Genomic DNA, 27,247 nt, shown 5'->3' with positions numbered 1-27,247 from the left:
TAAGGTTAACATGAAACAGCTCCCACTCACCATCGCCAGACTCACCAGACTCCATGTAAATAAACAACACTTTTAGCGTGTATAGAGCCAGCATAAGTCCACATGTAAATGGGTGAATTAAGGGTTTATTTCAACCAAACCAGAGTGGTGATTGTTGGAACAGTGGAGAGACGAACCACGATTTTGTTACTCTCGACTTTGAATGAAGTTTGTTTGGCGATAGTAAAATTACAGTTTATTTACATGGAGTCTGGTGAGTTTGGTGATTTCGGGGATGTTTCATGTTTAAGAGGATCTTACTCTTTAGCAAAAAGGTCTATCTCTGTAGGGATCATTTTCATAATGTTGTCACTTAGAATAATAATCTGAGCCTTTCAGCGGCAAAAACAGAACTTTTAGTGGACGCAAACTGAAGGTGGGTCCAGGTTGAAAAATACCGAAGTTACCCTTTAAGAATCCAGTGATAGTTTTTCCCATATTTACCTTTCTTGTTCTGTTATAACCACATGTCTTGTTCTGTACATAACTATCTTTCTTGTTGTGTACATGACTGCCTTTCTTGTTGTGTACATGACTGCCTTTTTTGTTCGGTTCAAACTGCCTTTCTTGTTCAGGATTCTTCTAAGACTCTAGCTTTAATGCCCGTGTAGGGAGTGATCCTTGGAAGCGTAATAATTTAATCCCATTTGATCCTCAGAGGAGCAGTGTGTTAGTGTGTAATGTCTTAAATTAGATGTCGTTCACTAGACTTAAACACAGGGTGATGCCGGGCTTTAATCTGATGAGCTTCAGTCGGTTGTTAAAAACAACCGAGCCCTGCTGGATGTCATTAAATAAAAGCTAACCTGGTCTACAGCTTCACTATGGGAGCTTTAACAATTGGAAAGATCTGGTCCAAGCAGTACAGAGTTTGAGGAAGGCAGGATGACAGTATTAAAATGTGTGCCCTCAAGTAATACACTGAATATGGCCTTGGCCTCCTCCAACTATCCCCATTATTGAACCTATTATCTGGGTGGTCAGCCAATAGCACGGCCCATCAAACTGTCAACCATTATGAGGCAATTCACAGAAATGTCATGGCAACATGTCCAAACAGCACTACATGTCAGGTGCTGGGCAGAGAGAGAGAGAGAGAGAGAGAGAAAGCAGTGACAGGTGTTATCACAATAATCAGAGATCATTTCTAAGCATGGGTACCCGAACCCAGAGGTAGGCAAAGTGCGGCTCTTTACGCCAGAAACACACCACACGCTGAAGCGCCGCGAAAAGCCGCTGTGAAGCGGAGCTATTTTCATTTCGGTGCCCATGTTTTCCAATCTGTCCGGCCACGATCAGGCTGCGATCAGTCTTATTTGGATATTTGTATTTTTGTATATTATGTTGACCTACCAAAGTCAAATTCCTTGTGTATGTAAGTATACTTGGCCAATAAAACTGATTCTGATTCTGATCAGGCGAGGAGCGATCGTCTCGGCGTCTCCTCTATTTCTTCTGCGAGCCGCGAGCAAATGTGTCAAGCCAGGTAGGTAATCATATACAGGAAAGCCAGAGTGCAGCTGGATACTTTACAAAACAAAACAAATTTCAAAATAAAACACCCAGGTCTATGGTGAGGTGATTTTGGCTTCTCAGCTGGTCCACAGTGAGACATGCAATCAGGCACACGGAGAGAAAGACCGACGGATGCACACACACACACACACACACACACACACACACACACACACACAAACACGAGCAGAGCTGTATAGTAACGAAGTAGAACTACTCATTACTCTACTTAAGTACTAAAAGGCTGTATCTGTACTCTACTGGAGTATTATTTTTTTTCTCATACTTCCACTTTTACTTGAGTACATATTTTCGATTGAGTTTAATACTTTTACTCCGATAGATTTTTTATGTGCTGGATCGTTACTCGTTACTGAGACGCCACAGAGACTGTGTAGATTAGTGTGTGTACGTTAGTTACGTACGCTAATTACGTAATTTACGTAAGAAATCCCCGAGATCGCGTCATGTTTCTTTTCATTACGGTTGCCCGTTCAGAAGTCAGAGACGATGTAAATTTGTACTCTTTTTCTATTTAGCTATTGTTGCAGCAGATTAAGCTATTCCTGAGTTGTTTGAGTCTGCAGTGAGTCCTGAATGTTAACCGTTTGACCCTGTGAAGTGAAGCTGCTAGTTTATCTGTACTTTGCTAGCTTGCTAACTTTCCTGTTCATCACACGTTATTAGCTAGTGTGTGATAACTTTTTTGGGGGCTTTAATAGTTACTGTGCTGGAGAGGATGTTTATTTTACTTGCACAGTGTGATAATTGTACATTTTATTTCAGTATTTGTTAATATTTGTTATTTTTTATTTGTTAATTCCTTTGGCTACAGCCTGGCTAAACATTTGACATAATATAAACAATATGATATTCAAACTTTTGACTGCTTTCTTGAATAACTAAATAACACAATACTTGTACTTTTATTTTCAGTACATTTTAAAATAAACTACTTGCAATACTTGTTGAAAATGTTGAATACTGTAGTACTTCTACTTAAGTGTTGTGCTTAAAGAGCACTTCTACTTCTACTCAAGTCACTTTTTTGATAGAGCACTTGTACTTTTACTCAAGTATAGGTCTCTAGTACTTTATACACCTCTGAACACGAGGGGAGAGAGACAGAGCCGTGAGATGAGAAGTATCACTTTGTGACCGGCATGGAGAAATGCACGTCTGGTATGAACTGCCAGGTGCTCAATCAGTCACGAATCTATGCTTTATGGCTATTCATGGTGCTTCCCCGTGCAGTGTGTTTCTGCTGTTAGCCTATCTATAGTGGCTCCTTGTGGCCTGGACAAAAAGTTATATGGAAATAAAAAATAAAAAAAAAATTATTTCAAATGCCATTTATTATTGTTGTAGGCCTTAAGTGATTCTTACATTCTTCATTTAGGCTACATAACATTTCAACGATAATGTTCGCTATAGCCTACTAACCTCTAAATTTTGCCGAACTTCAATAGCGAGTCCTCATAAATCCACCGGAGTTTAAAATTACAACACAAAGAAAGCGGAAAGTAACGGACATCCGGCCTAAAAGAGGGACATCCGGCAGAATTTCCGGCAACACCATCATGGATATAGACTACCCAATAAGAAACCTAGCTGAATGGTATCTAAACTAGCGAACCTGTTACATCTATTTGCTTATCGAGTATTGCTGCTTCACATCCTTTACCACCACTGTCAGGCTCTGCATTTTAGCCAGATACACAACTGGCTGCAATTCACTCAACACTACAAGAGAGTTTTTCTATCACAAATTACTATTTGAGATGTCAGAGTGTGGGATGAATATAAATGCAGGCTGCCATGCAAGTAGAAATGAGAACATGACTCCAGTTTCTATAATGCTTACAGCTGTATCTGAAATATGTGCAGGGAGGGTTCCACTCTTATACTTCACTGTACCAGCCCCAAAAGAAACATCTGTGAAGTCCATCATAGAGGATGCACACACCATTAGATAACAAATAAATAAATAAATAAAACTGTATATTGTATATCCTAAATCTCTTTTCTTCCATAGTAGCTTCCCCAACAAAAAAAGCACAAGCTACAATGTGTTATGTGTTGTATAGGTTTAGATTAGAATAGTAGTGAGAGATGGACGACCCAAGAAAACGTGTAACTTCTGTGTAGCCATACTATTAGTTTGGTGTAAGTAGCACTTTACACAACACACATACCACCCCCCTCCTGTCTGTTAGCATGTGTGTTGAGGCAGGTCTGTTATCAAAACTGGCTGACAGCTGCTAAGGGAATTATGTTACCCATTGTCACTGCTGCAATCAATGTCAGCATGTCTAAGTCCAGCTCATGGGAATGTCATTAGTTTTGCAGTTATTTGTCGTAAATAAAAGTATTGGAGAAATTGGAATTTTGACATGATGATACCGCCAGATGTCAGAAGTCCAGATGTCAGAAGTCAAAGGATCACCAAAGTCAATCAATCACCAAGTCATTGTTAGGGGAACGTAGTAGATGTATGTAGCACAATTCATTGCAATCCATGCAATAGTTGTGTGACACCCTACAATCTAACATGTTTACCTCATGGTGGGACTAGAGAGCCATGTCTGAACACATTTGTTTGCTAACCCATGCGGTAGATGTAGTTTTCACTGAATCAGGAAAAACTTTGACCTGCTGGTGGCACCAGGAGAAAGGTTCAAGGATTTCATCCTCTTGGCAACATGAATGTCTGTACCAAATTCCATTGCAATCCATGAAACAGTTGCATGACATCTCAGTCTGGAGCAACGTGGTGGACTGTCTGAGACTTCCATACTTAGAGCAATGGTGCAAACATGGCTATATTCAAAACATTAAAGTGAATTTCCCCTTGCAGGATTAATAAAGTATATTATTGTTCAACGCATTCTCATGTATGGGTTCGTATGATATCGTATAAAAAATAAATATCCGGAGACATTGTGGTCACGTGACAACCGGTCACATAACAGTTAAGTTTATCGGTCTTTACAGTTGATATTAATGAATGTCCGTTACATTCAAGCCATTGCCAAATGAGTTGCTACAAAGCTAATTAAGACTATCAGTTCCAACTATCTCTGTATTTCTCAGTATGGCTATGTTCAGAAGATTGTGTCGTCCAGCGACTTTCCCGCGCAGAAACTAGAGTGAAGATAATTACCTCTTCTGAAGAGTCCATCATGTTTTTTTTTTTTATCCTTCGTGTCCTCCTTGGCTACTAGCAACTGTGTGGAGGAAGGGTTGTAAGTTGTAAGTCTTCTGGTAGCTGTGCCAAGAGAAATCTGTTTGTTCGTGGATGTTACTTCATATGAATTAAATTGCCACATACCAAAGTATTTCCAATTCATCAAAACTTTGCTGAAATATTTTGTCCGATGCTTTCATGGACTCTCTATGGGCTTTTCCCTTGACTATATGCCTCCACGTCCCCCCCGATTGCCTGCGAGCTTCTCCTGACTATACGGTAATGTCTCTACTGTGCAACAGAAAGTCGCGTGGTTGTGACACAATCGTTAAACTATTTTTACAAAAACGGCTGCTACGGGGCCATAACGTGAGATACAAGGTAATGGAGCCTTTTATACATTGTTGTGTTTCTTTAGAAATAAACAATGGAAAAATACAGTCTTTAAACGCTTCAGATGTAAAGTTATTCGCTGTCAAAGTGACGCCAAAATGAATGGGAGTCAATGGAATGCTAGCGGAAGGTGATAGCCTGTTAGCCTCAGAATCTCCCCATAGGAGGTACGCTTTCTGGATGCTCGCTTACTACTTCACCCCGACCCAATTCCAACACGGACCATAGCGATCTTAGCAGCAGCAGTCTATAAATAGCGATAAATACGTGCAATATTTACGAATTACTACTACTTTTCTTGCTATATGTAGCTACTGTATGAATGGGACATGAGAACAGCCTGGATTATCATCAGGGGTGGGGCTAGAAGGGTGGCGAAATGAAAACAAGTGAAACTAAGAATGAATGTGTTTGATTTAGCATAATTAGGTATGACCATCACTACACCGCTATCTAACAATTAAGTTTAACTTTTGGATCAAGAACTTCCCTATGATAAATGTACATAACCAATGACTATGCTAATCCATAGATTTACCTTCCACCATGACATATACAGTACATCAGGGTTGTCTTCCACTGTGTGGGTAGTAAACACATCCATTTCCCACATGCAGCAGAGGATATCTTAACTATCACATTTATTATATTTTCTTAGCGAGTCACAGAAGTCTTAAATGAAACATATCTGAAGAGCACTGCATCTTATGAAAATATACCTGCTTCATGAAAACTCTTCCTGCAGTACTGTGCAGTACACACATTCCAATCTATTATCTGCCAGGCTTGTACATTTCATAAAACACACACACACACACACACACACACACACACACACACACACACACACACACAGAAAAACCTTGAAAAAGTATATATATATATATATATATATATATATATATATATATATATATATATATATATATATATTTCCACTGGATCTGCTTAGTGACCTTGCTTTATTTCTGAGACTGGAATGTGATCATGAAGGAAAATGTGTAAAATGTAGAACCGCTGATCACATGAAAGGCACAAACTGGGGCTAGACTGCATGCACATAATGTGTATATCCATGAAGCTCATAAGCTTCTGTGGACCTGTGTGTGTATGTGTGTGTGTGTGTATGTGTGTGTGTGTGTGTGTGTGTGTGTGTGTGTGTGTGTGAAGGATAACAGAGCTATGCTCCTTCAAAATCAGGCAGATAGCAGTCGCAGGGCTGAGGCAGGTGGCAGGGCAAAGCGGATTTTCACAGAAAACACCACCCATAAAACCTGCACGCCATTACATTTACAGCCTTACATCTAAGGACACGCAAAACCGAGAGATACTGTCAGTTCCCGTCTGTGTGTACACTGTTTGTGTCTGACACACTGGACCCTTTTTTCCTGTTTTTTGTGGCTAAGTGACTGATGGTAACAACAATCTTTAAAATTGGTACAGTGTCTTGAAGTCACATTTCCGTGTGTCTGACACATTATGAAAAGGATCCCTACAGAGATAGACCTTTTGGTTAGAGTATGATAATTTTTGTTTAATATGAAACAGCTCTGAAATCGCCATCACCAAACTCACCAGACTCAATTTAAAGAGGCGCTATGCAGTTTTGGCCATTTCTTTGCAAGTTTCTCTATAGAGCTCTCCCTACAGCTTCGGAATAGACATTTGGCAGCTCCTATGTTTACTTGTGTCTGACTCCTTGCTCGGTCAGTCTGCCGTTTCCTCCTTCTCTGTTCCTCCGACAATGCTTTCCTAGCTGTCTGCTTCTTTTTAGCCGGCTCAGCCATAACAATAGTGTGAAAAACTCCATCGCTACCTTGCTAGCCGGTTCCTGAATGGTCGTATGTGTGCAGTGCCGTGAAGCAATTTGTTACATCGCGAGAGCTGATATCACGCAATACTTCCTGATGCTGAGGCTGGCGGCTTGCTGGCCGAAAGTTGCAAGGGTGGTTTTTCTGCTCACAGGCGCTAGGGGGGAGCGAGACGACCACCATTCAACCCGAAAAAAGCCATATAACCATTCCAATGACTCCGAAGTTGTTCAGTTAAGGTAAATTAAGCTAAAAAAAACTGCATTGTTCCCCTTTAAATAAACAGTAATTTTATAATCGTAAAACATGCTTCATTCAAAATTGGCAGAAACTAAATAAAATTATCAAAAGCTGTCTTGGTTTGTCTTTCCACTGTTCCAACAATCACCACTCTGGTTTGGTTGACATAAACCCTTTATTCACCCTTTTAAATGTGGAAATATGATGGCTCTATACACGCTGAAAATATTGCTTATTTGAAGGGAGTCTGGTGAGTTTGGTGATTACGACTTTTAAAGCTGTTTCTGGTTATTTAAAAAGGATCTTACTCTTTAACAAAAAGGTCTATCTCTGTAGCGATCCTTTCCATGTTGTCAGACACTTAGAATAATAATCTGAGCCTGTCAGCGGAAAAAACAGCACTTTTAGTGGATGCAAACTGAAGATGCACATTTGTCCTATACTTAGTCATGCCACTTAAACACCAATGCATGGGAAAATACGGTCCAGGATGATAAAAAAAAATTAAATTACCTTTTAAAGTGCAGATGTTAGGAGGCAGGAGAAGCTTCTTGTCTGTCAGAGGGAGAGTATTTATGACAACATAACGCATCAAGACATGAATGACATTAGAAATTATCCTTTCAACATCGCACTTAATCACTGCAATCTCTCCTTGGCAGGGTGCAACAACCATCCTTCCAGTTAGCATTCCAGCTCTGAACCAGATGTTTAACTTAAACTCATAAAACATCAGTTCACACGCTATACATCATTGCCACTGTTTCGTAGTTACATATTAACCACACAGTGCAGAACTTTATGTATGACTTCCTGAGAAAAATTATTATTATTATTATTATCTCCTGTCTTTTACAAAAACGACTACTTGCATGCAATAAATATTGCGGATCTCTAAGTCCAACCAGTGCCAGCAGTCGAAATACAGAAAACATAATTATTTATGGATTTTAATAAACACAGAACCTACAGCACACTCCAGAAGAAGAATAAGAGCTGCTATGGTTTATTGTTGTTCTCTTTTTGAAAAATATATGTAAGATCCTGTTTCTGACATATGATCTGAAGGAAGACTTCTTCTGCAGGGCTTTCAGCTGATATTTTTTATATTTTCCTTGGGGAAATTCTGGTGTTTTACAAAGTGATTGTGAACCCAAACGGGCTAATTCAGCTGATGGTAATATGCCTCATGAAGGTGTTGACACAACACAAGTAGTCTCTGATCAGGACCAAGAAAAGCTGGAGGATGGAGATGAGGAAGAGGACATGCTGCCTGTGATTGCTGCTGAGGATGCTAGCCACGCTGTCAATCACTTGGTCTCAAACTGTGGTACAAGCACCACTGGTGGCACACGGGCTCCCTCTAGTGATAAGCAGATGGAATATATGATATATTTTACTATAAGTATATATAGAAGTATAATACTATACAAAATACTACAACATTTCCAATAACATTTGAACTATGATCAGTTAAAAGAAATAAAAAATAAGTGTTTGTTTAAGTGTCATATTTTATTGTTTCGATATCAGCTTGCTACATAGTTATATTCATGGACGGAGTTTGCATACATCTGTAATTAGTTACGAGCTGTGATGGCAAGATAGTAAGCAGAGGTAAAATGAATGGTTCAAAAACACTGCAATTGTGGCTCCAAACTAGGCCTGGCAAACTCGATTCCTTTTCAGGATTCGGGTTATTCTGAGTCAATCACTAAACTTATCCGGGTTGTGCGAGTCACTTTAGTCAGTATTGTATGCTACATCCAAGGCGAGCTTCTGATTTGGATAAAATGCCATGCTTTCATTTAGAATCTTTTAATTTTATTTGGAAAACGTTATATCCATAAATGTAAATGGTCTGGAAGAAAACCGAATATTCATTTAAAAATGACATGAAATTATATTTTGAAACTTTAATAGAACTGACAAATAAGAAAGCCATCCGGACTCTGAACATTCACAATGACTTATAACCTCTTTAATGTAAATTCCATGCGCCCCTTTTTCATGTACAGTGGGGCAAAAAAGTATTTAGTCAGCCACCAATTGTGCAAGTTCTCCCACTTAAAAAGATGAGAGAGGCCTGTAATTTTCATCATAGGTACACTTCAACTATGAGAGACAAAATGAGAAAAAAAATCCAGAAAATCACATTGTAGGATTTTTAATGAATTTATTTGCAAATTCCTCGGGAAAATAAGTATTTGGTCACCTACAAACAAGCAAGATTTCTGGCTCTCACAGACCTGTAACTTCTTCTTTAAGAGGCTCCTCTGTCCTCCACTCGTTACCCGTATTAATGGCACCTGTTTGAACTTGTTATCAGTATAAAAGACACCTATCCAAAACCTCAAACAGTCACACACCAAACTCCACTATGGCCAAGACCAAAGAGCTGTCAAAGGACACCAGAAACAAAATTGTAGACCTGCACCAGGCTGGGAAGACTGAATCTGCAATAGGTAAGCAGCTTGGTGTGAGGAAATCAACTGTGGGAGCAATTATAAGAAAATGAAAGACATACAAGACCACTAATAATCTCCCTTGATCCGGGGCTCCACGCAAGATCTCACCACGTGGGGTCAAAATGATCACAAGAACGGTGAGCCAAAATCCCAGAACCACACGGGGGGACCTAGTGAATGACCTGCAGAGAGCTGGGACCAAAGTAACAAAGGCTACCATCAGTAACACACTGCCAGGGACTCAAATCCTGCAGTGCCAGACGTGTCCCCCTGCTTAAGCCAGTACATGTCCAGGCCCATCTGGAGTTTGCTAGAGAGCATTTGGATGATCCAGAAGAGGATTGGGAGAATGTCATATGGTCAGATGAAACCAAAATAGAACTTTTTGGTAAAAACTCAACTCGTCGTGTTTGGAGGGGAAAGAATGCTGAGTTGCATCCAAAGAACACCATACCTACTGTGAAGCATGGGGGTGGAAACATCATGCTTTGGGGATGTTTTTCTGCAAAGGGACCAGGACGACTGATCCGTGTAAAGGAAAGAATGAATGAATGGGGCCATGTATCGTGAGATTTTGAGTGAAAACCTCCTTCCATCAGCAAGGGCATGACAATAATCCCAAACACACTGTCCGGGCAACGAAGGAGTGGCTTTGTAAGAAGCATTTCAAGGTCCTGGAGTGGCCTAGCCAGTCTCCAGATCTCAACCCCACAGAAAATCTTTGGAGGGAGTTGAAAGTCCATGTTGCCCAGCGACAGCCCCAAAACATCACTGCTGTAGAGGAGATCTGCATGGAGGAATGGGCCAAAATACCAGCAACAGTGTGTGAAAACCTTGTGAAGACTTACAGCAAACGTTTGACCTCTGTCATTGCCAACAAAGGGTATATAACAAAGTACTGAGATGAACTTTTGTTATTGACCAAATACTTATTTTCCACCATAATTTGCAAATAAATTCATTAAAAATCCTACAATGTGATGTTCTGGATTTATTTTTCTCATTTTGTCTCTCATAGTTGAAGTGTACCTATGATGAAAATTACAGGCCTCTCTCATCTTTTTAAGTGGGACAACTTGCACAATTGGTGGCTGACTAAATACTTTTTTCCCCCACTGTATGTATATATGTATGTATGCATTTAATGTTTTCAATGTGTATGTGTATCTGTACTTGAATAATATAGTTTTTTGAAGACAAAAAAAACATGAGTTGTTGGCGAGGTGAGCTTACAGACTGTCTGCTCGCCCTAATTGCATTTTAATATACTACATTTATACACCAAACCTACAGTACGCATAGCTAGGCTACGTGGAGAACATTGTATGTTATTTCAGAAGTGAAAGAATGGCTTTTGTTGTTGATTTGCTTTACCCTGAGCTCGAGGAGAGACTTCACTCACTCGCTATGCTCGCTCATCTGAATCAGATTCACTCATAACAACGTAGCCGGCTGATTTGGCTGAATCGAGAACTCACGAGTCATCAACAACTCAGAAGTCATCGAGGACTCGTGAGTTGTCGGCAACTCATGAGTTGTCTGCGAGCCGAGCCGAGCTGAGGCGAGCTTGTAATATTTCGGACTGTCTGCTCGACCTAATTGCATTTAACATACTACATTTATACACCAAAACCTACAGTAGGGCATAGCTAGGCTACGTGCAGAACATTTGTATGTTATTTCAGAAGTGAAAGAATGGCTTTTGTTGTTGATTTGCTTTACCCTGAGCTCGAGGAGAGACTTCACTCACTCGCTATGCTCGCTCATCTGAATCAGATTCACTCATAACAACGTAGCCGGCTGATTTGGCTGAATCGAGAACTCACGAGTCATCAACAACTCAGAAGTCATCGAGGACTCGTGAGTTGTCGGCAACTCATGAGTTGTCTGCGAGCCGAGCCGAGCTGAGGCGAGCTTGTAATATTTCGGACTGTCTGCTCGACCTAATTGCATTTAACATACTACATTTATACACCAAAACCTAGTGTAGGGTTAGCTAGGCTACGTGCAGAACATTTTATGTCATTTCAGAAGTGAAAGAATGGCTTTTGTTGTGAATTTGCTTTACCCTGAGCTCGAGGAGAGACTTCGCTCGCTCGTCTGAATCAGATCCACTCATATTCGCGCGAGAACTCATGAATCACCGACAACTCATGAATCATCGACAACTCATGAATCACCCGACAACTCATGAATCACCGACAACTCACGAGTCCTCGTTGACTCGTGAGTTCTCGAGTGAATCCCATGGTCTGCGAGCTTCCGGCTCTGAGTCTGTGGGTGGGTCTCTCTGCTCACTCAGGCGCTTGAGTTGACTTGTGGAGTTGCTGTTGCCTACGAAATTGTAAGTTATAAAGCTTTTTGCAGCTAAGATGGCTAGCATAGTAGAAGCTAATGTTGCAAGAGGTTTGTGTGTGGCGCTATTTCAATTAGATTGAATTGTAGTAGGACTCAACTGAACCGGGTTAATGATACTAGAGACTTGCGATTTGTTAGTCAATTTAAAGACTCAGGTTAAAGATCTGAGTGAATCACGACTCGAACAGGTCTACTCCAAACAGGAACTATTTGGAAGAGAAGTGTGGATGAGGAAGAGAATATTTCGAGCAGCCCTGTTGAAACTATATATGGACGAGGACAAGTGCTAACGTTAGTCGCTACATAAGCAGCGGCGGTGAAGTCTCCACAGCACCTGCTAGCAGCAAAACAGTAAGGAGATATGACCTGAGTGACCTCACATTTGGCTTCAGTTGGAGCAGGAAGGAGGAAGTTCAGCGGCTGTGAACAATAAATAATGTTTTTAGAAATAAACCTGCCTCCTGCCTGAACTATCTGTAGCTGTTACTCTATTTTAACGTGGGCCATAATGGTTGTACTCAGAGAGCCTTATTTTCCACCGGGCTTGTCTGCGCTGTGTTCCGGAGGCGCTGCGGACCCCACGAGCAATCGCTGCCATACAAGTCAATGCTTGATATTCCACCATATTGCGCCACGTTGGTCCCAGAAGTGTGCGTGAAGCGGCTCTCCGCTCCGCTAAAGATAAGCGTCAGGTCTATTTTCACGCGAGCCGCAGGGCGTTCACACAGCCGGGCAGAAAGTGAAACAGTGAGAGTATCCAGTCAATTTACCAAAACACCCTAAATATGTCTCCTTTACAACACCACGGACGACGAGAGATTCATCTTGGAGGCATCACAGATCCTTTTTATCAGGACAACGCCAGAAAAGAGAAGGCATGGAGTTTAATTGCAGGAGTTCTTGGAGTGGAAGGTAGATACTAGCTTAACAAACACGCAATTGTTCTGTAAAGTACTTAAAAACAACAAACACAATTTAAAAAAAGTAAAGACAATATAATCTATGAGTTGGGCAGGCAAGATGCTCCGCTTCTAAGACGCTCCTGGTGTGGTATAGCGCGCGATGGAGGATGGAACAAAACCGGAATGAAGCCAGTACGCAGCACAGACGCGCCCAGTGGAGAATCGAAGTAATATTTTCTGAAGTGGTACGCAGTGTAAAAAGGTTGAGAACCACTGCTGTAGATGATATTAGCATTGTTTTGTTATAAAGAGGTCTGATGGTAAGTGCATGGTATTTTTCTATCTTGCCTTTTACAAATCTTATCTCAGAAGCTGAGGCTGATCATGTGTCTGTTGCTTGCTGCTTGTGTGCTAGACCTGTCTGTAGCATATTTCTGTGAAATGTTAAATATTCAGAGGTGTGCTTACATAGGCAGGCTACATCTGTATCTCTTGAGCTGAATATCTGAACACACAATGACATTGTAACTTTTGCGGAGCAGGTACATCGTATGTGCTTGTGTGTCTATGTGTCAGGGGTGTTGCAGTAGAAATTAAACCTTGGCAACCAGCACATTAATGGGAAACCCTGCAGTTCAGAAAACCCCCTCACGGGAAAAGAAGTCAAGCAACCACATAGCACCATCAAAGGAAAATCTCTGGTGCTGCCATCTAAACATCACAATCATGAGGTCTGAAGTTATAAGAGTGTCACTACCAACTGGTAAAATACTAACCCTTGGTCAGTGTCTCTCAGCATCAGATACGACGCAAAAGTCTCTCTTTAGCATCTGTATGGGACGCACTGGGCAGAGCAGAAGCTACGTGTCGCTTGAAGATGACGTAGTATGAAGAGAGACAAAGGTAGCGAGTAGTATAAAAGACCGAAAATCTGAATAGGGAGGCTGGTTGGGGTGGTGGATGGGTCAAACAACACAGGACTTTCACCCAGGAGACCGGGGGTCGTGTCCTGTTCTTGTCCCGCGTGTCACTGAAACGTACATTTTGTAACCCCACCCACGATCTTTTCCATAACCCGTTTATCCCGTTCTTGTGCTGCATTTCAGTGAAATGTACGTCCTGACCAAGCGCGTCTAAATATGACGCCAAAGGAGACTTTTTGCATCAATAACAAACCAACAACCCAAAGGCACCTGACCAAGCGTCGCTTTCTGACGGGATGGGAGTGAAAATCTGTTGCATAATCTTTGCGTAACCTGACTTGACTGAATACAACTGAGAATAAACGGTGTGATTGGAGACACAAAATGTTTTTAAAGGGCTTACTTAGCTTCACGTTTATGTTAGTAAGTTGTAGCTTTAGCAAATTTTAGATTTTTTCAAAAGACATACTTCCAATAAACCAGATTTAAGAGTTATTAACCCTCTGAGGACGAAAGATGCACCGTATGTAACGATGTTGAACAACACTCCTACTCAAAAAGCAATATTACAAAATTTCATTTCAGACATTTATTTACTAGTTTAATCATATAACACTAAAACTTTGGTAAACTCATTTCAAGCACCGAAACAATTCGTACAAGACATCATAAGTTAAGGTTTGTTTTCAAAAGAGATTTGAGGAATTTCAAAAAGCGAACATCAAGGTTTCAGCTTTAGCTCCAAATTATCTCCTTACACATTGTTCTAGAAAAAATGTGGGCATCATTATACGGAAAGCGGAGTTTGTTGTGAAGATTTTGATGTGGACACACATGGGGATCAGTTATACCTTTAAAATATGTGAAAATGCTCTTAGACCTCAGAGCGTTAAGTATTATTTTAGGTGGGTTAGGGTTCCCATGACGGGAGACTTAAAGAAACTGTCCAGAATTTTGGAAGTGCCAGACTTAGTGAGAAATCGTAATCTTTTTTTGTAATCGTTGTGAGTCCAGTACAGAGAGGGATGTGTTTATGTTAGCTGATAGTAGCATTCCAGACGCTCGACTCTGAACCTCTGGGCTGTTGTTTTAACTAGGCCACCAGTCTATCATGCAATACCAAACACAAAGGTCTTACATAAATCTTCACATGTACATCGATTTGTCATGGTTACAGCAGTCTGCAGTCACATGGAGCCCAGTGGTGGAAGAAGTATTCAGATCCTTTACTTAAGTAAAAGTACTAATACCACCCTTTAAAAATACTATGTTACAAGTAAAAGTCCTGCATTGAAAATGTAACTTAAGTAAAAGTATGTAAGTATCATCAGGAACATGAACTTAAAGTATTAAAAGTAAAGAAAAATCCTCCCATTTTAGAAACTGGAAATTATCCAAACAGGTGTGTCTTTAATGGTCTAATCCAGGGACCTTCAACAGGGGGTCCTCAGAGTCAATGCAGGGGGGCCTCCAAATTATTGTTAATTTTTGAAGTTTCAAAAAAAACATGAATCTAACATATTATTAGTGTTGGGAACTGAGCAGTGTGGTTAAACACTATCTTTTAAACAAAGATTTCAGAGCATGTGACCTCTGAGACAAAGGAAACCACATGTCCCACATGCGGCCTGAGCGCCATTTTCAAACAAAGAGAATCTCCATGCAGAGAGCCTCCATGCAACTGTAAAAGCCTACAAGTCACACCTCCAAACTACATAGTTGTAGTTCATACCTACATGTTACCTTCAAGAACTCTGATTCCCAGGGCTCTCAAGTTTTGAAGACAGGCAAGAGTGACATTCTATCCGCATGGTAACTAATGATGCGGGGCGTTCTGGTGGTCCTCCCCCAGAAAATTATGAGCATTAAACACTTAATTTCCTGCGTTCTGGTGAATTTGTATGCACTTATTTCTACCTTTTTCTAAATCAATTTATGCTGGAAATATCTTTATGTAAAGGGTAACAGATTACAATCCAAATATAAAAACATAATGGAATATATTGCAATAAGGCTCTCAGGCATTCTGTATTGCTTTCATCTATTTATTCTCCTGTAGATCGACTTTTCTAATTATATCTGAGTCAGCACACACGTCGCCTAGGCATCATTTACTCTTCCCTTCTCTTTTGCATCTTTTGTTGAGGAAGTAACCTCCTTAAATGTGCATATGACAATTATTCACCTCAATGATACATTAATTCATTTTAATTTACTAATAAACCCCTGGACTGTAATATTGTTAAGTTTGAGCAAGATTTCTGTTCATGTTCATGTTCAAACTTTGTGCACATTCAAAATATATGTGTTCTCTGAGATTTGGAGGAGTCGTGATATTTTGAGAAAAATAAAGTTATAATAGTCACTATATTTCAGAAAATAATCTACCTGCACCATAGTCTGCTGTGCATTACGTGATTGCTCTGCTGATACAGTAGATCAGACCTTCTGACAGACACAGAGCCCCGTTTGGGTCTCTGGTCTCTGAATGAGCGAACGTTTAGGGAAGTGTCTGTACGCTGCTCTATGCTTTTTTTTTTATTGGTTGTTGCGTTAAATCTTACCCAGATACAATAGTGCTATTTTCTGGCTATTGTGTAGCCCCTTTCTTTTTTTTTGATTGGCTGATAAGTGGCAGGCTCAACTAAGAACTTCAGGGGAGACGCGCTGATAGATATGAGAGCGGCGCGCCAGAGAAATTTGGGGCGCTGCAGCATATTAAATATATTATAAATAGTTTTTCCGCGTGAGAAATACAATGTGTGGCGGGAGTGCGTGACAAAAGACCGAAATGAGTGACTGTCACGCTCAATGCGTGACACTTGAGAGCCCTGGATTCCCTATTGGCCGGGTTCCCTTGAACGCAGCAGGGGTCCATGCCCAGGTGACCGGGGATATAAATACTCTGGTCAGCCACTTCTCATTGTCACCCACTGCACGTGAAAGCTGCTAAAGGGTGCTCTCCTCTGTGTTTTCGATTGCATGAAGGCACGTCGTCAAACGTTTGTACGAGAATAAATAGTATCATTTCGCTGGTCGAGTGAGCTGTTTCTGTATCCTTCGTGATACAAGGGATCCTGCCGAGCCACTGAAAGTCAGTGTCTTACCGAATCTGCAATCAACCCCTTTTTCGAGGAAGGACATCACACTTTTCTTTTCTTCAAAGTCGACTGAACTGTTCCACTCCACTGCCCTGGAAGGAACTGTTTCGTTAATCACTGGCGAGTGATTAACCCCGTTTTCTGTTCATCGTGGATAATCCGCCGGACGAACCAACGGACTGCAACACACAAAGTAAGGGGCTTATAGTTATGGGCAGATGTAGAACAGTGTGTTTTATTAATCAGTAAGTGCTACTGCTGCAACTATCTTACTATTAATGTGATTGGGACTGCCGTGTCTAATTTATTGCTGTGAAGGTATCTTTGATCACGATACTTTTTGTGTTGAAACTGTAATTGCTACACTGTTACCTCCCGCCGCGGAGGAGTTAGTTACTGTAGAAGCGAGGTAATAAACCTTCCGTTCGTCACTCAAACCACGGCACTGCGACGTAACGAGACCGTTATACTGTATCATAGCCCTGTGTTAGATGAAAGGTTTGGTTATTATCGCCGCAAGGAGTCAGCTGTTAGCTCACCAGAGGCAGAGAAATAAACACTCCCCACGTTAGACAAATTATCAGACCTCTGCCATAACTTTACGTTAGGTCAGAGTCCTGAGTGAACGAGGAGAGTGGTTATTATCACTTCCACAAGGATCAAGATTTCAAGTGATTGTTCTTCTTTTCATTTGTGTTTCCATCCTGTTTCTTTATCTCCCAATCCAAATCTAACACACACGCACATACACACACGCACACGCTGGCCTTGCCAGTTGTCCTAGTCACATGAGAGCGTAACAGAGCTTCACAACCGCCATTTTGGCATCATAATAACGCTCCGGGGTGTGTTCCTTTTTGTCTGTAATACGTGTTGAACTCTTGCTGGATTCCCCGCCATTTCAGCGCTAGGAGTAGCCATTTTGTGCCTTTCTACTAAAACTACAAATAGCCTCAAATCACGCGGCCCTGTTTTGTTTTGCTAGAATTGTAACAAGTCGATAGAGTTTGATGATTGAAGAATTATTGATTGGCGATCAGTATTTTTGAAGTTAAATAAATCCTTAGACTTTAACAAGAAGTTGGTGTCGTTATTTGTGTACATGTTTTAATAACAGCTGGTTATACAGGTCAGTGCTCGATTTTCACCCTTCTTTGTTCGTTGTATAGATATGAGATAAATTAATCAAATTAATTAAGACCTGTATTTTAAAGAGAACACCATATTTGAGACTGTTTTCACAGTTCAGTTATTGGCCCCTGAATTCAGGGTGGTGCCCCGTTTTGATTGTTTATGAACTTGATAAAGTTATTCATAACTTTATTAATATTGATAAAACATCTTTGATAAATTGCTAATAATTTAATCTGTAACTTCCCAATTCCCAACATTAGCAAATATACATCCCCACTGATGATAGGCTTTCTGGCCTACAGGTAAGGTAGTCACTAAAATAGCCATCTACAGATACAGAAAATTAAAAGATTATTTATAAAATGATGCCAACAATTATTAGGGTATTTTAATAGCTTAGTATTCTATGAAAAAACAGTATATATAAAAGTTATAGGCCGCCCTACATGTTATTATAGGACCAGTTTAATATGCAATTTCATTTTATACAACATGTGTAGTAGGGGGTCCCTGCTTAGTTTCTCTCTCTCAGAAAATGTTGAAGACCTCTGGTCTAATCATTTCAGCTGGACTTGTAAGCCGTTATATTGTTGGCTACTTTCATTTATAATAAAATATCAGATTTTATAAACTTCATGTGTTTTGTGTGCAAACATCTTAATATGTAAAGTAACTAGTAACTAAAGCTGTCAGATGAATGTAGTAGAGTAAAAAGTATAATATTTCTCTCTGAAATGTAGCAGAGTAGAAGTAGAAAGCGGCATAAAAAGAAAAGACTAAAGTGCAAGTACCTCAGTTTTGTACTTAAGTACAGTACTTGAGTAAATGTACTTAGTCACATTCCACCACTGATGGAACCACAGCCAGGAGATCAGTTATCCCCAGGAGAAACAGAACAAGAGACAGGATGAGGGGGTTTGTAATGTTTCCCATGCCAATAATCTGCCTCCAGGACATTAGAGAGTGTCTCCTGTTCATTCTCGGGTTTCTTTGGTATTGTGTCAAACTCTGAAGACACCAGACTCTAAAGTTATGTGATAAACAGCATGAGAGACTGACAACCACCTGGGAGGACAGGAAAGGAAATGTGAGGCCACAGAAACGCCATGTTCTGAACCCAGCTAAGCACACGTGCCAGAGTACACACACACACACACACACACACACACACACACACACACACACACACACACACATGCTCAGTCAAAAACACAGGTAATAGGCATGACACGGGTTTGTGGAAAGATATTTCATTCTAAGAATATCTGAAATAGTTGGTGTCTCTAAGGTAATTTCAGAAATGTACTATGGTGGGCCTTCCCTAGCTTTAACTATCACATTAAATAGGCAATAATGAGATCCTAAAAGGAAGAACAGGAAACTCAACAAAAACTTTGTTTGAAATATCTGTAACACTTCATTCCTCTGCAATAGTGCTTCTGAATTTTTTAATAAAAAGGTAGAGATGAGGGAAAAAAGACGAATGAATAGTGATGAATAGAAACGTGTTTTCTTTAGTGCCTGAGTTATGTTTTTCTCTTGTTCTCTCACTCACTCTGTCACCCACCCACACAGGCAAACACAAATTATTGCTAAAGTGGGCGCCTGGATAGTTCAGTTGGTGGAGTGCGCACCCATATGTAGGGGTTTACTCCTCGATGCAGCAGGCCCAGGTTCTGCGCCGACCTGCGGCCCTTTGCTGCATGTCATTCCCCCCTCTCTCTCCCCTGTCATGTCTTCAGCTGTCCTGTCAGAGATGAAGGCCGAAAATGCCCCAAAAAAATAACTGTGCTGGAGCGTCCACTAAGAGAGGACTAGCAATGTAACAGCCTGATGTCTTAAAACAGCAAGAAGGTCAGCATGTCTGTCGCTGATCGCACCGCAATGGCCAGAATGGAAGATTCGGCCCACTTTAGGCTCTTTCCACTCAGACTAGGGCTCCGTTAAAGTGCCCTAAAAAGTCTAAGCTGTGGGGGTGGAGGTGGAGAGGGTGGGCAGGTGGGGGCAGAGGGCGGTATTTTAACAGCAATTTACCTCCGTAGCAGTGTCCAACAACTGACAGAAGAGCATGTATGAGTAGCAATTTGTGTGTAATGTCTGAAACGTCAGATTGATGTGTTTAGAGTGCTTCAGTTGGGATTTGGACTGATGCTTCCATACATCAGACAGTTCACTTGGTTGGTCTAAAGTTCACCACTTTGGTCCAGACTGAAATGTCTTCACAACTATTGCATGGATTGGAACAAAGTATGGTTCAGATATTCATGATAGATTCAGTGATCTCCTGACTTTTGTCTCATCCAGTGACATCCATGATCTTCATGTCTACTAGATGTATTAGCAGCACCAAATTGGGTGGAAACATTCATGGTTCCCATGTTTCCCTCTGTCACCATGGATTAGTTAACATATTTTTTTTTTTGAATGAAATGTTTCAACAGCTGTTGGATGAATTCCGTACAGACATTTATCCAATACCTTGGTTTTAGGATCAACATACAGCATAACTAGTCTGGATCAACAGTACAGCAAGTACATTTCCAAAATAATTGCCTGACATCCCCTCGCCTTCTGTTCTCTGTGTGTTTTGCTGTGTGTTGCTGTTCTCAAACTCTTTGGGAAACAACAAACTTTGAGCTAGGAAGCTACATGCTGCAAATGGCAAGTTTTGAAGAATATTTGGATAATGCGACAAGGCAGGCCTGCTTGGTTCTTTCAGGGAATGGTTGTAAAGATTGACAAAGAATATGTTTATCGCATTTACTCTCTAACTGGGACGTATTGGGACCGATTGGTGGTTGTTGCGGACGAAGTACACACGGTGATACACTGGTAAGAGCTAATGAGGTTTAACCGTGTAGCCAGCTAATTTAAATAGCTCACGTTACTGTATTGTGTCAACAGTTAACTTCATTTAATATTGTATGTGGTGTTTTCTTTTGCGGGGTGCAAATGTTCAACCAAAACAAGTTCCTTCCTGAGACTACTTAGCAGAGCCACTGTCGCTGAGTCCGGAGCTTAGCGCCGCCCAAGACGATTGCGATTGGTTTAAAGGGTAACTACAGTTTTTTTCAACCTGGACCCTATTTTTCTATGTTTTTGTGTCTAAGTGACTGATGGGAACAACAATCTTTGAAATTGGTCCAGTATTAAGCAAGATCGCTGCAGTTGGCAGCGGCGAAACAAGCTACAACGTAAGTTAATAGGGCAATTGTTCAGCTTGTTTTTTACCTTCACAAAAGTGCTCGTTTAGCCACTGACAGGCTCAGATTAATATTCTAAGTGTCTGACAACATTATGGAAAGGATTTCTAAGGCGGTCAACCTTTCTGTTAAAGAGTAAGATCCTTTTTTAAAACATAAAAACGTCATCTTTGGGTCATCTTTCCACTTTTCCAACTGTCACAACTAGTTTTGGTTGAAATAAACATATAGTTTACCGATTTACATGTGAAATTGGCTCTATACAAGCTGGTGTATCTGGTGGGTTTAGCGCTAACGACTTCAGAGCTGTCTCTGGTTAAACAGAAAGGTCTTAAAGCGGTTTTAAAAAGGTCTATCTCTGAAGGGATCCTTTCCATAATGTTGTCAAACACTTAATATAATTTGAGCCTGTCAATAGCTGGACAATTGCCCTATTAACTTACATTTTAGCTTGTTTCACCGCTGCTTTCTGCAGCGATCTTGCTTAATACTGGACCAATGTCAAAGATTGTTGTTCCCATCAGTCACTTAGACACAAAAACATAGAAAAATAGGCTCCAGGTTGAAAAAAACGGTAGTTACCCTTTAAAGAAAGGCAAACAACCCAGTTTTTTTTCTCTCCTATCCCAGAAGGTATCTGTGGTGTGCCACGCTGGGGGGTGTCAGGTTTATCCTGGTCATGTACTTACGTTGATTCAGACTAGGGTTAAAGTGTCAAAAAAGGCAGGGATACTTGGGATCAATAATCACTACAGGTAAATCATTATCGCTGGTACCAGCAGCAAAATACTTGTGTCAGTGAAAGCACACACCGAAGGGAAGAGGAGAGCTTTACAGAGTTTCCTGTGCATGGTAAAGGTGTCAGACTGACTGCTATCTGCCGCTCACCGGCTGCAATCTGTCAGACATTCTTCTCTGAGCCCTGGGAGAGAGGCGAGAGAGCGAGGGAAAGTGGAGAGAGACAACGAGGCTGAGAGAAGATAGAAGATCCTTTGATGGCTTCATCACTCTCAAATGGTCCCTTAATCACAGACAATGAAGCCATCACAGTGGAATGGTGGAGGCACAGAGACAGACAGGAGAGATTCTTCACTTCTCTCTTTTGAGGCATTAGTCATTCTCCTTTTGCATCTCCATCATCCTGTGAACCCTCATTAAGTGATTCAGTCAGTGTAATGAAATATAAAGAACCTGCAGCCAGTGGCCATGGTTAGAGCTGAATGAATGGCTAGTCATGGCCATGTAAATGCCACCTCTTCCTTCTTCCTTCAGGCATGTCTGCTAGGAGACAATAAGGGCCACTTGCTCAGAGAGTGTCCAGATTAAGGTAGCCTGTTACATGGAGATATTTTGAATCAGAAGTCTCTTTTAGTGCTCTCTTCCAACCCTGAACAAATATTTTGTCATTGATTTAGGTTTTCTTTCATTCCCACAAGAGGTCTTCACAGGTGCAAAATGTTGGACTCAACAGAAAACTGACCCATAGTAAACGTTGCCAAACCCTACTTGAATAAATACATTTATAAAAAAGAGAGAGACCTAATCTCTGAATCTCTAATCCTAATAATCTGAAGGGGTCCCGAGTACAGCCAGATAATGTTTGTTTGCTGCAAAGACTAATTTACAGAATAAAAAGTATTGTTGTCACCTCCTGCACAAACAACAAAACTATATTCTTTAGGCAACTGCATCATAGATAGGCATAATATATTAATAATTTCCAAACCAATTTAAAATAATCAAATTCCAAAAGTCATTGTCATTTAACAACATACATTTTTAATATAGGTTACTGATTTCCTAGAATATTTTCTCCGAGAGAGAAATTGAATGCTCTAGCACAGCGGAGACTTTCGGCTGCAGGGCTGAAGTTGGTGCCAATTACGGGGTGAACTCACTCAGCAGTCAGCAGTCGGCAGCAGAGATGCTCACAAGTCTCTGAGCTCGAGTCCAAGTCATGTCTCAAGTCTCTCGTGTTCCTGACGAGTGTTGTATCAGCTGCTCAGAACACTGCATAGCTATATATTTAAAAGGAATTCAAAGCATGTAATATGCTTTTATGATTCTTTTATATATAAAACTAGCACAAAAAGTAAGGAAATTTGTGTTTGGTAGATTATCACCAAGGGCTCTACACCTTAACGAAAGCATTGACAACATTGTTTGTGTTCCCAGAGTTTACTAAAAAGAAAGGTTTTGAACAACTCACCGTAGCTCTTGTTGTTTCTGGCCGCCTCCACCTTGGCAGTCAAAACGAGTCGATATCAAAACAAGTAGCCACAGATTTAGTATATCCCTTGTGCACCGGTGTAGTTCATGTGTAGAGTCCCTGGTGATACTTCGAGCAAAGTTTCATGTTGTGTCGAGCCTTCTTAGTGTTTTAAAAATAGCTATTTTGAGGCTAGCATAAAAGTGCCCCTATTTCTCCCATTCAATAGGCCATTTGACCGAAAAACGAAAATATGGTACATCTTAAAAGTGGCGCTTCCGTCCTAAATATGCTTTTAAACGAAAGTTTGACTTGGGTACATTCACAAAAAGACCCTAGGTTGCATGTTGGCGAGAGTTACGCTTTAAAGGGTTCTTACTTGGCTCATGCTACATCCTTCTACCACGTTTCGTGAACATCTGGCCAGGAGTTTTTCCGTAATCCTGTTGCGAACAAACCAACAAACTGACAGACCGAGAAGCATGACCTCCTTGGCGGGGGGAATGAATGAAATTGTGTCTGGAATGCCATTGAGTAGCTGCGGTCTGTTAGGATCTTGGGTTTTATTAAATATAAGATCAGTCCTGACTGACTCACTTATCTAAGCGTTATTAGCAGCCAGTATCAGCCTCGTATATATGGCTCTACATAGACAGCAGTGACCAACGAGGATCCGCAGAGGCAGAGCACATGTTGACTAACGGCTCACGTCTCCGAGGTCCCGATAATTGATTTCCCTGCTGTTACTTTCACACCTCCCTCAGAGATGTCAAATAAATGGCGCCAATCAGCTGAAAAGTCACACTTAGAGAGCTAAGTAAGAGTCAAAAACAAAAAACAAAAAGAAAATCACAGCGGAGGCTGTCACCAAACACTCGCTGTATGCCTGGAGAGAACAGACTAATGTTCTGAAAACAATGGGATCATGTCAGTCCTTTATAAAGCTGCCAGAGTCCTTAGAGCACTACAGTTAGATATGTACGCAACTATCTTTTCATGAGTGTTACTCAGTTTTACAATAGACGACGGAAAACAATCCAGACAATCCAAAACCAGTCCAAGAATAGGGAATAAGTCCGGTTGAGTGTAAATGTAAATGTCACATAAACAAATGCTAATGGCATGAAAATGGCCAGATTACCGTCCCTCCAGTCGTGTGGTGTGCAGAATGTCAGGGTGGTTCAGTATCAGCTTTCATTTGAAAAAACACAAGTAAATGGAGAAAACAGAACAATTTCCCATCTCACACTGCATTTAGAGACACCCAGCAAACATCAAGATGAACACTTGATACACTGACAAGATGAAAAGAAATACTTCCAGTGAGAAACTGACTGGAAGTAATAGAGGTAAGGGACTGTTCGTTATTTATTTAAGGGGCCACCGGAGGAGTTTTGGGATCTTTAGTCAAAATAGACTTGACCCTCCCCTCGCCAGTAATAATTTTTCTATGACCCTCCAAAATGATTTGGAAAAGAGGCATGACCCTCCCCAACAATTTGTTGATGCCTTATGTACTGCTTTGCGCTTGGCTAAACTGTATATATGCCCTTTGATTTCTTACAGCCGTGACATACATGAGTTAACCTCTGCTTTCTCATCTTACACATCACACTCCTCTGTTATGGTGTGGTGGCCATTTCAGTAGATTTTCTCACTAACACAGTTGTGGAAACACAATAAGCATGGAAACTAAATGCACACTTCCTGCATTACTGCATTACTTAAAATACTAAGTTACTCATCTAGTAAACTAGTATTCACATGAAATAAAACATTGAGACCGTTAAGCAAAGCACACTGGGTAACAAATGCAACGACTCGTCACTAGGCTTCCTCAGTCATTGTATATTTTAGCATATAGGTAAAGCTGCCGAAGCTGAACATTATATTCCAAAACATATAGCTTCATTTTTAAAGCAGATTTTAAATTACATTGTAACAATTTAACAATCCACCCTTATGAAATCCAATCGCAGCACGGCTGTCTTGGAACACAATAGACAGACGGTGGCGGAATGCCCCAACACTTAAATTCAACTAAAATGTAACAGTGAACAATCAGTGTTCAACCTACAGTATGTTGAGATGCCTCTCCAAACTCAGAAACGAAGCGCAATCACACCATAAAACATTAAGACACGTTAAGAAAAAAATCCGTATTTTGCCGTTATCCAACAAATCCCCTCAACAAAGAATAAAAAGACATGACCCTCCCCTATTTGGTCCGGTGGTCCATTCCATAAATAACGAACGGTCCCTAATATACATGATTTTTTCTTTTTATAACACTGTGTGTGTAAAGGGTGTTAAAAGGTATGTTCACCCAAATTCCCAAAAATCAATCTTAATTGTCTCTAGTGGACTCTCGCCATGTACATAGCTCTGGTTTGGTTTGTCCAGGTTTGGCTATATGTCTGAGATTCCTGCCTCAATCCCAATACAATGGAGAAGAATATAATTAAAATGTTCAATGCTGTGAGCATTTACAACATTCAAAAATAAATCATCAGCAATATCAGACAGTCAGTCAGTCAGTCATCCTAGTCATTCTGGATACTCCACAAACCACACTTCCATCAGGTTTTACTGGGACAATTTCTTTGCCAGAAAAAAACTGTTTACAGCAAGTACAACCAAGCATTGCTAAAAAGCCATTTAAGGGCGATGAGAAACATATGCCTTCTTGTTATGTGGGATGAACTGACCTTTCAATGTAATATTTGTAGTAGTATCGCATTGCCAGACCTTCCTCCACAGCGCTGTGAAGGAAGGTCTGGCTAGTCCACACAGCATTCTGGGATTGGAGAAAAATGTGCTCTGGTTTATTTGCATTTCTTTAAACCAATCACAAACATCTTGGGTGCCACAGAGCAACGGTGCCGCTGCAAAATAGACTCGGGAAGGAACTAGTTTTGGTGGAACGTGTACGTTCAAAGGTTGTTTTAGTCATGCAACAGAACACTCAGATTGGACAGAGAGTCTAGCTAGCTGTCTGGATTTACCCTGCAGAGATCTGAAGAGCAGTCAACCATAGTCCTCATAAATCCACCGGAGTTTAGAATGCCAACACAATGAAAGCGGAAGGTGACAGACATCCGGCTGAAAATGAGGGACTTTCCGGTGACACCGAAACAATCCCGGAAGTGTAACGTATATTATATATTTGTAGTGACAATGGAAAACATTACAGAGCTGAATGTTTGGCATTAAAAAATATTTTCTGGCCTGTACAATTACATGGGAAACACTGCATCATACTTGTAACAAACTGTGTTACAGATTCAGGTTCTTTGTGCTTTAACACTTTAATCAATTTTCCTCTCTGTGACTGTGAATCCACAGTTCAGACTTCTCTTTACATGATGGATGTCTTTTCTTTCCACAGTACTCATTCTGACATTTTTGTCTCCTTAAGGTATCTTATGAGAATGAAAAGAATGAAAAAAGGCACGTGAGCAGACACAACATAAATCTCTAGTGGAGTGGCATTTGAAAGGAAAATGTGCCGAGATGTTTGGCTGTGCTTCAACAAGCCCCAGTGTCTTTATGTTGTACGAGCTGCTCCGCTGTCCCTCTGCTGCTCTGATTCTCTCTGTCAGCTGTCACACACACACACACACACACACACACACACACACACACACACACACAGCAGTAAGTGTTCATATTTGCAAGAATGGTTGCTTGAGTGAAAACCTGACGCTTGTCTCAGTCTATTTCTTCAAAGATAAAATCCATGTCCTTCTTTCCTCATCCGTCTT

General features: G+C 40.7%; 1 protein-coding gene across 3 annotated transcripts in view; it reads right to left on the bottom strand.

Annotated features, from left to right (window-relative positions):
- The window catches only part of cemip (cell migration inducing hyaluronidase 1), a 269,100-nt gene that overhangs the window by 178,553 nt on the left and 63,300 nt on the right, over nt 1-27,247 (bottom strand). Inside the window, exon 2 of one of the 3 annotated variants that reach the window (XM_078258910.1) lies at nt 16,944-17,116. The exons of the other annotated variants lie outside the window; for them this stretch is intronic. The gene's annotated coding sequence lies outside the window, so the exon portion shown is untranslated. The remainder of the gene's footprint in view (nt 1-16,943; nt 17,117-27,247) is intronic. 3 annotated transcript variants of the gene reach the window in all.

The sequence above is a fragment of the Sander vitreus genome, chromosome 1 (assembly GCF_031162955.1).
Source record: "Sander vitreus isolate 19-12246 chromosome 1, sanVit1, whole genome shotgun sequence".
In the NCBI taxonomy this organism is placed as follows: Eukaryota; Metazoa; Chordata; class Actinopteri; order Perciformes; family Percidae; genus Sander; species Sander vitreus.
Note: the sequence above shows the minus strand (reverse complement) of the source record. Positions and strands in the feature narration are given on the sequence as shown.